The 16,842-nt window shown below is 41.4% G+C and overlaps 1 pseudogene; it reads right to left on the bottom strand.

Moving 5' to 3' along the window:
* Nucleotides 1-6,526: 6,526 nt before the first annotated feature.
* The window catches only part of LOC139541753 (dipeptidyl peptidase 9-like), a 41,452-nt pseudogene continuing 31,136 nt past the window's right edge, over nt 6,527-16,842 (bottom strand).

Genomic DNA, 16,842 nt, shown 5'->3' with positions numbered 1-16,842 from the left:
TATTTTTGTTTACAGCAGCAGCCAGCGGGACATGAGAAACAACAGCTTTTTTATGAGCATCCTTCTTGAGCTTGTAGCTGTTCCATTCTGCTGAATAGCAGTTTTACAAACAAGAACTACAGATGTTATGTTTTCCAGACAGCAGTTAGTATTTTAAAAACTAATTGAGAACGGGGAATTTTCGGATAAAATTGCAGTCTGCCAGTATTTGTTCAAAGAAATGTACGCTAAACTATAATCTATAAAGAATGAACCAAGTCTAGGTTTCGCACAGTGGGAGGAGGGTAAACTTCAATTCCTTCACTAATCATGTCAACACAAGTCTTACAATATCCCCTGTTGACCTAGCTGCAACCATATTGCCTAACAGCGGAGGGCACTATTTCATTACAGTTGCTGCATTTCTCAGTTAGATTTGACAACGGCACTACTGACTGACCAGTAAAACCTCTTACAAGGGTAGAGTTAAGATAAATCTGGTCACTGAAGAACATTTTCAATTTTACAAGAGCATGAAGGAGGAAACTCTCCTTGTCTAAACACACATATAGCTGACTAAAAACTGTCACACATAGCTGAGCAAAGTTTTGTAATGGCTTCTGTGGTCTGTCATGCACATTGATTGAAACCAGCTTTGCTTTGATGAATCAGCAGAATGTGTCTTTAAGTAAGAGAGACATTGACTGATCAACAAATAGTAGTTATTTTAGGATGCAAAGTGATTTGTCGATCTTAACATGACCGCTATTATCTATCAGGGTGTTTTTACTGCGGAAATAATCTGAAGGGGCCAAAATATGCTTGCCTGCTTGGAGTTTGCCAAAAGGCACGCAAGGCCGAGGCCAAGGCTAAAAGTGGGAGAAAGGGGATACTAGGGTGAGCACACAGATAACACTCTTTCTCTGTGATTTATTGGCGATAGAGTGAGTGACACTTAAGGGAGATAGGTTAAATGCCCATCCACACTGTTGCTATTAAGAATGTTTAACATTATTGTTGAGTCATTATGTTGAGCCATATAGATTTTCCTCTAGCTGTGTGTCAACATGTTTGGGCATGCTGACCAGTGCACTGAATCTTTCAAAGTGTCCTAATGGGGGGGTTCAGTTGAAAAACAGCATTGTTTTCTGTATGTGAGAAGTGACTGAGTGACCTGTAAAGTTAATCAGTGATGGTTCATTAGCCATACTAAAAAGGACAGGAAGTGGGGCTGGGTCAAACAAATTATGATTCATATTGATATAACAAATGAAGCTTATCAAAATCCCCCGGGGATGTCCTGTTGTGTCAACATCCTGAGAAGGAAGAGGAGGGAGAGATGTTTTAATTGTTCCAATTCTAGGTTAGTGTGTCCCTTCCATGTTATGGGTCCAAGGTCCAGGGGGTAACTGTCGAGCAGTTACCGCACTTCCTTGGCCCAACACAGACTGTCTATACACCCAGTACCATCCAAAAATAAATTGGCAACATGACATTGACACAATGTAACAACAACAACCACTGGCAGAGCATGAGGAGCCGTCAGAGAATGGCACGAGTGATAAATCACTTGTCAGCTACTATACCATCTACAGTTTCCCTTATCTCATTTTAAAATGTCCCTTCCATGTTTATTCAGTTAGTTATGTCTGTCAGTTGAGTAATCAAATTAGTGTAGGTTAGGTGTCAAATAAGGCCACTCTGACTAGTGTCCCAAGGTTTTTTTCCCCCAAGGTTCCTGTCACGAACGTCGTCAGGGTGGAAATGACAGGACCAAGGTGCAGCGTGGTGAGCATACATTTATTTTTATTTATGTGTCGCCAACAAAAACACACCAAAACTAATGTGTCGCTGACTAGGGCTATACAGGCCACTAACACAGACAACTACCCACAACTAAGGTGGAAAAACAGGCTGCCTAAGTATGATTCCCAATCAGAGACAACGATAGACAGCTGTCCCTGATTGAGAACCATACCCGGCCAAAACATAGAAATAAAGAAACTAGAATGCCCACCCTAGTCACACCCTGGCCTAACCAAAATAGAGGATAAAAGCCTCTCTATGGCCAGGGCGTGACAGTTCCTTCTGTCAAGCAATTTGATTAGTTGCGTTTGAAAGTTACATTATGAGCGATAGATATTAGAAGTCCATAACTGTATATTCTTACATATGCACAGTATATTTATGTTCTGAGTGAAATACAAAATGTTTCCAGTGCAAAATATTTACACAATACTTATCTCCCAGATCTTAGTTCATCAACCTCTGTGATGGAGTGGAGGATGCCAGAAAATGAGGCCAGTATGAGTGATTTGTTTTTTTTCTCCAGGTCAGAGGCTGACCCCCAGTTGAGATTGCCATGGCAGATAGGGTGATTCCTCACAAAACTAGAACAAAAAAGTTCCGTAACTTTTTGGATTGTCACAAAATATTATCCATAGAATGTTCCTTTGGAGGAAGGATTGTTGATATAGAGTATATTGTTGACATTTGTATCTAAAAGCGTATTTGAGAAATAATTCATCAAAGTTGGCATATTAATTACATGTTGACCTTACTCAGAAGCATTGCAAGACATCATAACTCTTGATCTATATGTGGCACAAACCTAATCTTCATGACATTTGAAACCTCATCGTGTGCTCTAAAATGCAATTAATTATGCTAGATGTCAATGTAAATGTATTATATGATATTGAAAAGTATAAAAATAAATATCACAAATAGACCCCTTTAAAAAAAATCTATATTTTCTCATTTCGGCTCAGTGAAATGACATTGCAACGAGCAGCAATGCAGATACTGAGATGAGCGAGATGCAAGACTTCGCTCTCACACAGTCACACACAGTATCTGTGCCTGTGGTTTGGCAGGTAACCTAGCGGTTAAGAGCGTTGGGCCAGTAACTGAAACGTTCCTGGTTTGAATCGCTGAGCCGACTAAGTGAAAAATCTGAGGTGCCCTTGAGCAAGGTACTTAACCCTAATTGCTCTGGATAAGAGCATGTAATGTGCATGGGTTTGCTGCAAGCTATTCACAGTGTGGTAGCCAGGGCACCAAAACAGCAGAGAAGTTGAGCCTTGAGCTTCAATGCTCTTAGTTGTTGCCGAAATTGACCCACATACCATAAACCCACCGCCACCATGGAGCACTCTGTTCACAATGTTGACATCAGCAAACCGCTTACCCACATGACACCATACATGCTGTCTGCTATCTGCCCGGTACAGTTAAAACTGGGATTAATCTATGAAGAGCACACTTCTCCAGCGTGTCAGTGGCCATCGAAGGTGAGTCGGTTACGACGAAGAACTGCAGTCAGGTCGAGACCCTGGTGAGGACGACGAGCACGCAGATGAGCTTCCTGAGACAGTTTTTGACAGTTTGTGCAGAGATTCTTCGATTGTGCAAACCCACAGTTTCATCAGCTGTCCAGGTGGCTGGTCTCAGATGATCCCGCAGGTGAAGAAGACTGATGTGGAGGTCCTGGGCTGGCATGGTTACACGTAGTCTGAGGTTGTGAGGCTGGTTGGACGTATTGCCAAATTCTCTAAAATGACATTGGAGGTGGCTTATGGTAGAGAAAGGAGCAGGTGGAGGGATTTTCTTGGCAAAGGAGAAATGCCCACTAACAGGGATGTGAACAAATTTGTGCCCAACATTTTTGAGAAATAAGCTGTTTGTGCGTATGGAACGTTTCTGGGATCTTTTATTTCAGCTCATGAAACATGTGACCAACACTTTACATAAATATGTTGGTTTATATTTATGTTCATTATAATTGGGGAAAAGATGAATGGAAAGTAATGACAGTTGCATACACATCGCCTGGCCAACCAGACAATGAGCAGTGGGGCAGGACCATAAATCAATGAACCAATGAACTTTACCTAGAAAATAGATGTCTGGACTGTGCCGCTGTGAACTAAAGTTGAATGCATTGGAGGTAATTGGTGAATGGGTTAAAGTGACTGAAATAGAGACTAGGAAAGTATTTGCATGTCATCCCACAGAAATCCAACAGTTTCAACATCATGGGAAAATGATCAATTTGATTAACAGAGCAAGACTTGAAAACATGTGTATAGCCAAGATGATTACAACGTTTGTTCCAGCAGACATTACTCTCATGATGCGTATCTTTTAGAAGTATGACAATTCCAGTTTAATCCATTATTGAGGTATGAGGCATTTCTTATCACATCTACATTTTATTTGGGGTGTACATTGACTTGTGGAAGTCAATGCATCTCACGGCTCATGACATTTTTGGGACATTTGGTCACGTGACAAAATGGATTCTACATTGAAAAGACTAGAGTAGATCATCTACGATACAGTTCATATAAGGCCTATGGAAAGCAACAAAACAAAACGTGCAGAATACAGATGCTATACATTTGAAATCTGGGTAAAGGGTCAACATGATGGAGGTGAATGGACTTTCGGCCCCTGCGTTGAAAATAACAGCTGTATGGTTCTAGCAGAAATCCCAATTCTCCCACAACACTCCGTGAAGTAATCAAGTGTAAACATATGTTTCATGGAATGGTGTATATATAGTCATGGTATATCTACAGTCTTCTATTCTTCAGCTGCATAACAATTTGTGCAACTTTTGTTTTTGAGATAGTGAATGATACACAATGTGTAACATCCCTTGCCATCTAGAATGTCCTCCCATGTCCATTCCTCTCGAGATTTCGCCCGTTACCACACTGCTTGGTCCTTTGGTGGTGGGTGATTCTGTAACGCTCGTCGTTAGGAGAAAGAGAGGAGGACCAAACTGCAGCGTGGTGAGTATTCATATTCCTTTTAATGAAAACCGAAATACTCGAACAAAACAACAAAATAACGATAAACGAGAATAAACCGAAACGAAACAGTCCTGTCTGGTGACATACACAAAGACACAGGAAACAATCACCCACAACCCACAATGACAAAACAGGCTACCTAAATATGGCTCCCAATCAGAGACAACGACTGACACCTGCCTCTGATTGAGAACCATATCAGGCCAAACACATAGAAACAGACAAACTAGACATACAACATAGAATGCCCACTCACATCACACCCTGACCAAACAAAACATAGAAACATACAAAGAAAACTATGGTCAGGGCGTGACAAAAATTAATCGCTTACCTTTGATAATCTTCGGATGTTTGCACTCACGAGACTCCCAGTTACACAATAAATGTTATTTTTGTTCGATAAAGATTAGTTTTATAACCAAAAACTGCCATTAGGTTTGCGCGTTATGTTCAGAAAACCACAGGCTTGTTCCGGTCCTGAAAGGCAGACGAGAATTCCAAAAAGTATCCGTAATGTTCGTAGAAACATGTCAATTTTTTTTTATAATCAATCATCAGGTTGTTTTTAACATACATAATCGATAATATTTCAACCGGACGGTAACCTATTCAATACTACAGAGAAAGAAAATGTCGAGCTACATCTCTCGCGCGCAGGAACTAATCAATGGACACCTGACGCGTTTTGAAAAATCTCGCTCATTTTTCAAAATAAAAGCTTGAAACTATGTCTAAAGCCTGGTCACAACCTGAGGAAGCCATTGGAAAATGAATCTGGTTGATACCCCTTTAAATGGAGGAGGGGCAAGCAACGGAACAGGGATTCTTCCAAATAAAAGGCACTTCCGGGTTGGATTTCCTCAGGTTTTCGCCTGCAAAATCAGTTCTGTTATACTCACAGACAATATTTTGACAGTTTTGGAAACTTTAGAGTGTTTTCTATCCTAATCTGTCAATTATATGCATATTCTAGCATCTGGACCTGAGATATAGTCCGTTTACCTTGGGAACGTTATTTTTCCAAACATAAAAATTCTGCCCCCTAGCTGAAAGAAGTTAGACACTTATGTGTTTGGTTTGATAAGCCTAGTATGTAAAAAATGTGATGAGAGGATGTTTATTTATTCCAATCTATAGTTTTATGGTGTTCTGTTCCATCAATGGCACTTTTGACTAAACATTTTACTTGAAATACTGTAGTGAAAAGGTTTTAAACACATTGAAATATAGATTTATGTAGTTGCTCATGGCAATGGCCTATTATGCTTAAAAATCCAATATGTCAGTGAATGGCAGCAGGCAATTTGACAGCATCTTCGGTTATACGATCTTATTTTTATCACCCTGTTTTTGTACATTAATCAAAAATCCTAATCTAATCCATCCTACAGCCATTATGGCCAAGGATAAATGCAAATACACTTCAAAACCTGTTATTGTGGGTTTAGCCATCGGAACGAACTAGTTGTACAGCATTCCAGCTCTGCATGATGAAAGACTTCTGGCACATGATATCATCTTTACCTTTCACACACTAACCTGCAATTGAAAAACAATAGTTTTTATTAGTTATAATAGTTATTATTACTCTGGTAGAAATGTTGTAACTACCTTATATATCTAGTTTGGATTACTTGTCTTTAAAACTATTTTTTTCAAAAAACAAAGTGATCAAATTTAGATCGTACAACCAAAAATGTTGTCAAATTGCCTGGTGGTCAAGTCGTAGGTGGATCAAGGTTCATTAGACCTTCAGTATAAGAATATTCTACTTTTTTTTAAAGGTTGTGAGGTCAAATTCAGAACTTCATTTGCCAATTTGCTAGCAGAATTATCATAAATTTTATTATTCATAATAATATTTGCCTTTTGTGTAGCGATCCTGCAGAACATCCCTTTCACTAAGGATCAATGTCATATTTCACTGTTTTAGTGGTACTATTTCAGTCAAACTGACTGATGCGTTATAGCACTTACATCCTGTGAAAGGGTCCAACTGTTGTGCAATTTTATATATTTAGTCTGTGGTATAATGTGAGTTACTGAATGTCATATCGCCATCTATACCTTCAATAGTAATATATGCTTTGAATGTATAAGGCAAACTAAATATCTCAAAGAAAATATCAGTGCGAGTTATATTTGCAATGGTTGATTGTTTGGGTGAAATTGGGCCTTAGAAAGTCCTTAGAAAATCGATTGTGACTTATTTTGTCTGGGTGCTGCAGGTTCATATAGTTGTACTCTGTGGTTGCACTGAGAAGGGCATAATACAGTATCATAAACAAACATACAGCTCCCCCTAGTGAAATAACCGATAATACACAACTACACTCACCGGACAGTTTATTAGGTACACCCATCTAGTACCGGGTCGGACTCCCCTTAGCATCCATAACAGCCTGAATTATTCGGGGCATGGATTCTACAAATTGGATGCTGACACGATGGCATCACGCAGTTGCTGCAGATTGGGTAGCAGTACACCACAGCCACCAGCCCGTACCATCGACACAAGGTAGGATGGGTCCATCATGCTTTCACCAAATTCTAAGTCCGCCATCAGCTTGACGCAACAAGATCCGGGATTCATTAGACCAGGCAATGCTTTTCCACTCAATTCTCCAGTGTTGGTGATCGCATTCCCAATGGAGTCGTTTTTTTCTTGTTTTTAGCTGATAAGAGTGGAACCCTTTGTGTCGTCTGCTGCAATAGCTCATCCGTGACAAGGATCGACGAGTTGTGCGTTCCACTGTTGTACTGCGCCGTTATTTGTCTGTTTGTGGCTCGCCTGTTATCTTGCACGATTTTTCTTCAACCTCTCATCAACAAGCTGTTTTCGCCCCCAGGACTGCCTCTGATTGGATCTTTTCTGTTTGTCGCACCATTCTCTGTAAACCCTATGTAAACCCTAGACACGGTCGTGCGCGAAAAGCCCAGGAGGGAGGCCGTTTCTGAGATACTGGATCTGGCGTGCCTGGCACTGACGATCATACCACGCTCAAAGTCGCTTAGGTCACTGGTTTTTCCCATTATAATGTTCAATCGAACAGTAACTGAATGCCTCGATGCCCGTCTGCCTACTTTAAATAGCAAGCCACGGCCACGTGACTCACTGTCTGTAGGAGCGATCCATTTTTGTGAACGGGTTACCTACGGGGTGCCAGTTGAAAGGTTTCAAAGCTAAAGAAGCATGAGTTGCTACATTGACACTATTCATAAATTACTCACTTAAATAAACAGTTGTAGGTAGTAGTGCGTGGATTCACGCCGCAGTGGCCAGGCTATTTGGCTCACCACATAAAACCGTGTAATCCACCATGACACAAGACAGCACAGTCCAAAGTATTAACAAACGAAAAAACAAACCAGAAAAACAAGAAGAACAAAAATGGGTTTTTGTGTGTCATCACCAGGTGCAGTCTTAAGCCACTGACGGGAGAAGAAACAAAGACACATTTGGTATTGAGAGTTCCTGGGGTGGAGTTTTGGTAGTGACAGTTCCTGGGGTGGAGTTTTGGTATTGAGAGTTCCTGGGGTGGAGTTTTGGTAGTGAGAGTTCATGGGGTGGAGTTTTGCTAACAGGGTGTGGCACAAAAATCCCAAATAAAACGGCAAATCACTCCAAGACGCTAAAAGCCTGTTTCTCAAAATGCGCCGCTTGTTCATTTTTTCACTCTTCTCCTTCTTTACAGTCATTGTCCAGTTAAAAACTGACAGGTGACACATTTCTGCTCTCGGCATGGGGGGGTCGGATGCAAATGGCGGAAGGTGGTGGGGCACAAAGTGTGTGTATGTGGAGGGGAATGGTGACATTGGGCAATGGGGGAAGGAGTGGAGAGGTGGGCTCTTTCCGTTCAACTGCAGCCCTCATCAGAGGTACTGCTGGAGGAAGTGCAGCAGCATAATCTCATAGTGCTCTCCAGACTCTGGGCAGCGGATGCTGTGTCTCTCGTTGGGGTAGATCTGAAGAGATGGAGACAAAGGATCAGATATGGAGGAAAGAGAAAGCCCCGGCAAGGAAGCACCGACCTTCCTCATTTCAAAGATGATGTTCATATGCTATGAAAAGATTCCTTCGAAAAATAAATGAGTCATACTCGTTTCTTCTTCATAGTGTGTTTGTTTGTTTGTTTTCGCCAACATTTCAGCTAAAGCCTGGGAAACGGTTCCACCGCACATACTCAATTCTCTTAACATCGCTCTTCATTTTCTACCCTGATGACATCCCTCAAACTGAAAAAAACACTACAATGTGTGTTGTGTCCCATCTTACATGGACTTGTACATGTAAACAACTAAACCCAATACCCTCCTACCTGTAGCAGATAAGGCTTCCCAGCGGATCAGTTGAGAACCCAGGAAGTTTGTGTGTAAAAAGTGCACATTCTCATCAAGGAATCCGTGTAAAATAAGTAACCGGTTAGGCCTGGGTAGGAAAACAAAATATTAAAGAAAAAGTATTTCCACTCGAATCTAAAATTAGCCTGATCCCTGATCTGTTTATGCTGTATAGCCAACTCATACGGTTATTGTCATAAGAGTTGGCTATACAGCACAAACAAATCTAGGACTAAGCTAATTGAAATGCATTCCAAGCAAGTCTATCCCATCAGGACTATACCAACACAAGGGATGAACAGTGCTGCAGGACAGTGCTGCACAGCTGCACTTTGGAGAGTGCTTACTGCTGCTTTTACTTATTGCCTGTTAAGCACCCTGAGATTGACAGTAAATTGTAATGAACCGTGAAGACTCACTCGCTGGGCAGCTTGTCTATGTGCATGGTCGACCGAGCCGGTCTCGTAGCCCTGCTTGTTGTTCTCAGGCAGGTCTATGTAGCGCTCTGTGTAACCCGTGTCGTAAGCCATCCACCCAGTCACAGGGGCGCCCTCTATGGCCACCTGGAGGACAGCTCAAATCAAGCAGGCTTAAATCACTTGAGATTGTGAGTCTACAATGTTACCTGGTTAAGAGTGAGGAGTAATCATAGCTACAACCAGTCAAGACCTTGTAGTGTTAAATTCAGTTTTAGAGTCAATATTTTGGGCTTGTTGATTTTACCAGGGCTGGGCCACATTACTACCTATTCATGGTTCAAGGTCATAGAACTGCACAGCCGGCCATCACTATATTCTTATTTTTTACACAGAATGCATGTGATGTGAAATTGTGACCTAGTCCAAAGAATAGTCCCCTAAAGTTCTTCAGTGGAGTCTTTGAACTTCACCTCACCTTGAATATGTTGGGCCTGTAGACAAGGCCCATGAGGGAGAGGAAGCCGCTGTAGGACCAGCCGTGGATGGCCACGCGACTTAGGTTAACATTTACATTTAAGTCATTTAGCAGACGCTCTTATCCAGAGCGACTTACAAATTGGAAAGTTCATACATATTCATCCTGGTCCCCCCGTGGGGAATGAACCCACAACCCTGGCGTTGCAAGCGCCATGCTCTACCAACTGAGCCACACGGGACCACAAACTTGTACTTGTCGGCCAAGTACTGCGACCCCTTCCACCTGGCCCTGAGACCCACAGAAAGTGGGAAAGGAATGACTCGCATGGACTGGGTCTTGTTCGGAGGGCACGAAATAGGAGAAAACTTTGAAACGCAGTGAAATGTGAACGTACTATCTGGGCTTGTCCAATAAGAACGTCCTTTTTGATGTTGCCACATTGTGCCTGAACACAACCCTGCTAATACGGATTGAAATTTTTATTTTTTATTTTACCTTTATTTAACTAGTCAGTTAAGAACAAATTCTTATTTTCAATGACGGCCTAGGAACAGTGGGTTAACTGTCTTGTTCTGAGTGTAGTCTCTGGCCCACTGGTTGCAGCCCTGTTGTAACAGTGTGGTGACCTTGTACAAATGGCAGAAGCCAGTTTTGGATTCATTCACCCTGAGGAAGGTGATCTCCTCATCGCTTGTTTGAACAAAAAGATAAAATATGTCATAGACCTGAAACAAAGAAAGAACCGACATAATATGAGCCCTTAAAGAGCCTTCGTTGGTTTCCAAGTTCAAGACAACAAAAGTGTTTCATTTCAGCATGTATAATTGGAAGAGAGGTAGGTAACTTAACATTCATGTGACAACAAACTGACCAACAAAAAACTACATGTAACAGACATTTCCGATACAGGCAAGTAACTACAACTTTGTGCTAATCAGGGCACTGGAAGCAGTCAGGATGATTTCTTTTACATACTGAGTTCCATGCTCAGATCTCAAGTCAGAATCTAGGCCTTGGAGCCAAAGCCGGAGTTACTTTAACTCACATTGATCCAGATGTCAGTGATCTCCTCATAGATGATGAAGGGGTGGACCCCCTCAAGCACAGCCTCCACACTCTCCTCCCTCTGGGCCTGGTCCTGAGTTACAGGGATGAACAGGCCCGGGGGCAGCAGGACCAGCTGGAGCCTCTGCTGACTCCTGTACAGCAGCACTGCCCATGCACTGGACAGAGGAGCAGTGAGATATGTTACACTTACAAGTCAGTATCAAATAATTAGCTGGCTAACGTTTCTAAATATCCTCAAACAAATCCATATATCCTAGTTCGTAGAAAAAGATTGTCTTGAAATTGAAAGAGTTACTTTATATATATATTTTTTTATCAAAGTAAGTCGGCTTAGCTTATTGATCATGCTCCGTAACATAGGCTACCCTTCTGGAGAGAAGAAATGGGTGCGGTTCAACAGATAACCGACCCACACATGATGGAATAAGACATGTAGAGGAGAGGAGCTTGATTGGCTGTTGGTTTCTGGTTGCGGTGTCATTTGCCTTGGCACAGACCTCAAGACAACTGTCGCCCACCAGGAGTGGGTAACTTGCCATTTCAGCCCTGTGGGTAGCACAATCGTGTGAGGACTAGTCCAGATTGCTGGTGAGTGTGAGATGGAATGGAACTCCAGGTGGTGCTGGCCTAAGTCACATGATCAGGCTATCATTGTAAATATGCATTTCTTCTTAACTCACATGGTTAAATAAATCTACAATAAATAAACAACATTCTAACAAGCCACAAGGCTTGGCGCCTTTTTAATCTTTACAAGCACTTTACTCAATGGTTTATATATAGGAATAATTACACCTTTACATTACAGATACAATCCGTTCCATGGCATAGACAGGTTTGGTTAGTTGTGTCTGTTCCAGTCTTTAGAACTAACTATTTGCCGTCTTGTCCAGCCCGGCGCGGGCAATGTACTCGAACCCGGGGAACAGGGTGGTGAACGGCAGGACCAGCTCCTTGTCCTGGGTGCTCACAATCTGATGAATAACAAGGACTCATGAAAATACACAGGCAGATGGGCATTGAGGGACATACAGAATACATAGACCAAAAATATAGAAACAGAAAGCGACATACAGAATACACAGGTAGACATACAGAATATGAATAGGCAGACATATGAACACAGTTCAAAACCATGACAACTTATGAAGATGCGTTTACTCTGCCAAGATGGTTGGTTTGGATTTCTGCCAGTTTGAGGGTAATTTGAGGGTAATTTGAGGATTCTTACTCCCTGAGAAGGAAAATTGAGAGCAGGGCGACACAAGGTACCCATCTTAGATACCTTATCTTATGTGAGACTACTGTCCAATAGCTCAAGTTACTCAAATGTATATTGACGTATAAAATACAACTCTGCCTAGCCACAATATCCCCCACATGAAAATGTAGATAGTAGCTAATACAGTTCAAGAAAAAGTTATGAATCAGTACCAAAAAACAAGGCCATTTGGGATGGGGGTGAGAGAGCGGACCTGTGCGGGGGTATCTGTAAACGTCCGCCTTGCGCTCCTCCAGGGCTGGGGAGGGAACGTGAATTATCTCCACCTCTGACTCATCCACCTCCTCGTACAGTAACTGGAGGGTCTTCCCCCCCATCTGGGTCTGAAAGAGAACGAGACGAACCTATTGAGTTGGCCGTTTTATTCAACAGCAAATATGTGCCGAAAGCCAATGTGCTTTGTGTTACAGTGGATTGTAGAATGGCCTAACCTAGTGGACTTGGTCTTCAATAATAAAGATCTTGTTCAGTCAAAAGATATATCTCTGGTAGAGGGAAACAAGCAGAATAAGGACAAGCATCCCAGAAACATAAAGATAGTCACCTTCAGGAGCAGCTGGCGACAGTGAAGCAGTCAAACTCCTCCTGGATCACAAAGGTGGCACCTGCAGACTAAAGGGGCCCCCTTCACATGATTCAGCCCTAAGAAAGGTAGAAAAGTATGCACTGTCAGAAGACTGCCCTCTGCTGTCCCCTTTATGTTAAAAAATTATGCTGCCCTTTCGTTTGACCTTTCAAGAATCAACTTGATTCAAAAAGGCACTCGCACACTCGCATGCTAGAGCCATTGTCAAACTTTGTAGACTCTTTTATTAAATCTCATGTGCAATCATTGCCATCATATGTAAAGGACTCTATAGACTTCATAAACAAGATCTCACCAATAACGGGTTTAAAAGAAGACTGTATTTTGGTCACATTAGATGTCGAGAGTCTTTATACCAGCATTCCCCATGTGGGGGGGCTGGCAGCACTAGCACACTATTTGGGAGACAGAGATACTAATGAATATCCACCAACAAACTTCATTCTAGAGTTGGCTGAATATGTTTTGACGTACAACTATTTCAGGTTTGATGATGAATACTATCTCCAAACGAATGGAACTTCGATGGGCTCTACATTTGCTCCGAGCTATGCCAACCTCTATATGGGTCTTTTTGAAGAACGTTTTGTTAATAATGAAAACGAGAATCCATTTTTGAATAAAGTCCTTAAGTGGTATCGATATATTGATGACATTTTTTGTATATGGGTAGGAACTGAAGAAGAACTGTCAGATTTTATGGCACTACTCAATGACATTGACCCCAATCTCAAATTCACTATTGAACGTGACACTAAACGTGTTCATTATCTCGATATGTGGATTGAGAAATCAATTGGAACCTTGTTTACAAGTCTATATAGAAAAGAAACGGACAGAAATACTCTATTACAGGGTGACAGCTTCCACCCTGAGCCATTAAAAAGAGGACTTCCAAGAAGCCAATTTTTTAGACTGCGCCGTATATGCCACTCCACAGATGATTATCTAGAAAAAGCAGCGGAGATGCGCATGAGGTTTCTAAAAAGAGGCTATTCGTCACAATGTGTGGATGAAGCTCATAACTTGGCATTGGAAAAAACACGAGATGAACTGCTACAAAAAAGACCCGCTAAAGCTACAGAACACTCCGTAATGTTCACAACTACATATACTTTGAATTCGCGAAAAGTGGGAGAGGTGGTCAAGAAACACTGGCATATTTTATCATCGGACCCAGCTTTGCCGGCGGAATTTAAATATCCACCACGTATTGTGTATAGGAGAGGTCGCAATTTACGCGATAAATTGGTTCATGCCAACTGCCAGCCACTTAAGAAAATTAGCCAAGCACTTTTACGCCCTCTACCAAATGGTAGCTATAAATGCAGAGGATGCGCACAGTGCAACAATATGATGAAGTGTCAATATTTCTGTCACCCACACACAGGAAAAAGGTTCCAAATAAATGACATTATTACGTGTTCCACCACCCATGTTATTTACATTATTAAATGTCCATGTGGGCTCTGTTATGTCGGTAAAACCACCCGCTCTCTCAAACAGAGAATTAGTGAACATAAAAGTTCAATCAGGAGAAACGACAGGGATTATCCAGTCGCTGTACATTTCAATGACATGAAGCATGACATTTCCACCTTTAGATTTTGTGGCATAGAGAAAGTTAAGATATCAGACAGGGGAGGTGATATTAATAATACTCTGAGTAAAAGAGAATGTTTTTGGATTTTCACCCTCCAGACATTGTTTCCAAAAGGACTTAATGATGAAATGCCTTTGTATGTTATGCTGTGAATTGGAACATGAAATGTGTGTCTCTTGTAGATTATTCTGACGTTTTTCATATGATGTACCCAATGACTAATGAACTTGCTATGTCCTCATTGAGATTATACAGAAGTGTTCAATACGCCTTATTTATACACTTTTGTAATATTTATGAAATGCACATTGTTATATTTGGTAGCACTTATTTATTTTCCTTTGCCTCCAACCCCCTTCGATGTGTAGAACGGATGTGGGTGGAGCCAGGTCTACATAAGGGTGCAACTTTCAAAAAATCCCAAAAGCTCTGACGAAGGCCGTGTGGCCGATACGTAAGCTTATTAAATATCGGTGATACTATCAAGAGCAGTGTGCGGTTTCCTTTTCCTTCATAAGAATCAACTTGATAATTTTTTTATTTATATATATATATATATATATATTGGTCATCAACACTACATCATACTTTTTAAATAACACTCTTGTTAGTATATTCGCACAGCATTATCTGATGAAAATGTAATGCAAACGAAATGCAGGCCTGTGTATTCTCGGTATTAACCTAAAAGAGCACCCTTTCAGATAAGTTGAAGACCTTTCATTTAACAGAAATCAATCAAATTGATAAATAACAAAACTCTGAAAGTGAATTAGCATCAGTCTCAAAATAGTTTATTGTGTTAGTACCGTGCCAGTGTAACCGGTGTGAAATGGTTAGCTAGTTAGCGGGGTGCGCCCTAATAGCGTTTCAATCGGTGACGTCACTCGCTTTGAGACCTTGAAGTAGTTGTTTTCCTTGGTCTGCATTTGTGGAGCAATAGGTAACGATGCTTCGTGGGAGGCAATTGTTGATGTGTGCAGAGGGCCCCTGGTTCAAGCACAGGTAGGGGTGAGGAGAGGGACGGAAGCAATACTGTTACAACAACCTTTATGGCAGTAGGTGAGTCTCCTCTCCTCCCCGGTCTCAATGCTGACCACCCACAGGTCATTGTTGTTGATAAAGGCCAAGAAGGGGGGGTTCCCCGGAGGAGATCTTGGGGTCCATGCGAGTGCCTGAGCGTTGGGTCTTAATCTCTACAGGTTTCATGGAGGACACCTGCTAAACACGACACAGACTTTCAGGGATTAAGACTTACAATGCTACAGTTAGGTTTGTTAGCAGAGTGCCTACCAGTATTTTCTAGCACAAACACTTGTTGGTGAGGACTTAGTACACTTCTTCACTTTGTACAGTTCTTTCCTTTATCAATGCACAACGTGCTCTGTACACTTCTTAATTTTCACAATGTGCAAGTTCCGAACACCTAAAATGGAGACATTGGATTGCTTTGATAAAGTCCTGATAAACCAAGCACATCATCTCAAGGCATATCAAAGAGTGACCTTTCAAAGTGAAACAAAAGCAAAAACCCTACCATGACAGACATTTAATAAAACATTGAAGACCAAAAATAATATCTATAGCCTAGACCAGGTATTCATAAACTGGGGGTACGCACAATGCCGTCGGGGGTACGACAAATAAAAATGTAATTCTTTTTTTTTTTTTTATGTCTTCACATTTTCAAACAGTCCATTTATATTTTCCAACTATGCATTTGGGTGAGTTTTTTTCTCTTGCCTGAGTAGCCTAGTTTCACTGCCAAAAATAAAATTAAACCATCTAGTGTTCAGCGAAATAACAACACAATGTCAAATACAGGTAGCCTAGTCAAATAATTAACATCTAATCACATGAACCGTTATTTTCTTGCGGGAATTCCATTAACGGTCCATATGTAGCCAAATGTAGCTGCTGCTCATTCCGTTTGCTTGAAAATTGATAAATGGTTAAAAAAAAGCAAGGTCCGCGTCCATAGAGACACATACCAGCTCTACTGGTAGTACTGCTACTACCATCAGCCGAAGAGCTACTGCCCCCTTACCCAGGAAAGCACTGAACAACAGACAGGGACGTTGGACCATCGAAGAGGCACAAATATGATAAGAACTACATTGATTTGGGGTTCACTTTTATTGGGAGTAGTGCCTTTCCTCAGCCACAGTGTGTTATATGTGCAAAAGTACTATCTCACAACTCAATGAAACCTTCACTCTTGCACAGACATTTAGAAACAAAACATGCCAATTTGAAAAATAAG

Source organism: Salvelinus alpinus, chromosome 16 (assembly GCF_045679555.1).
Source record: "Salvelinus alpinus chromosome 16, SLU_Salpinus.1, whole genome shotgun sequence".
NCBI classification, from domain to species: domain Eukaryota; kingdom Metazoa; phylum Chordata; class Actinopteri; order Salmoniformes; family Salmonidae; genus Salvelinus; species Salvelinus alpinus.
This window is presented reverse-complemented; position numbering and strand designations above follow the sequence as displayed.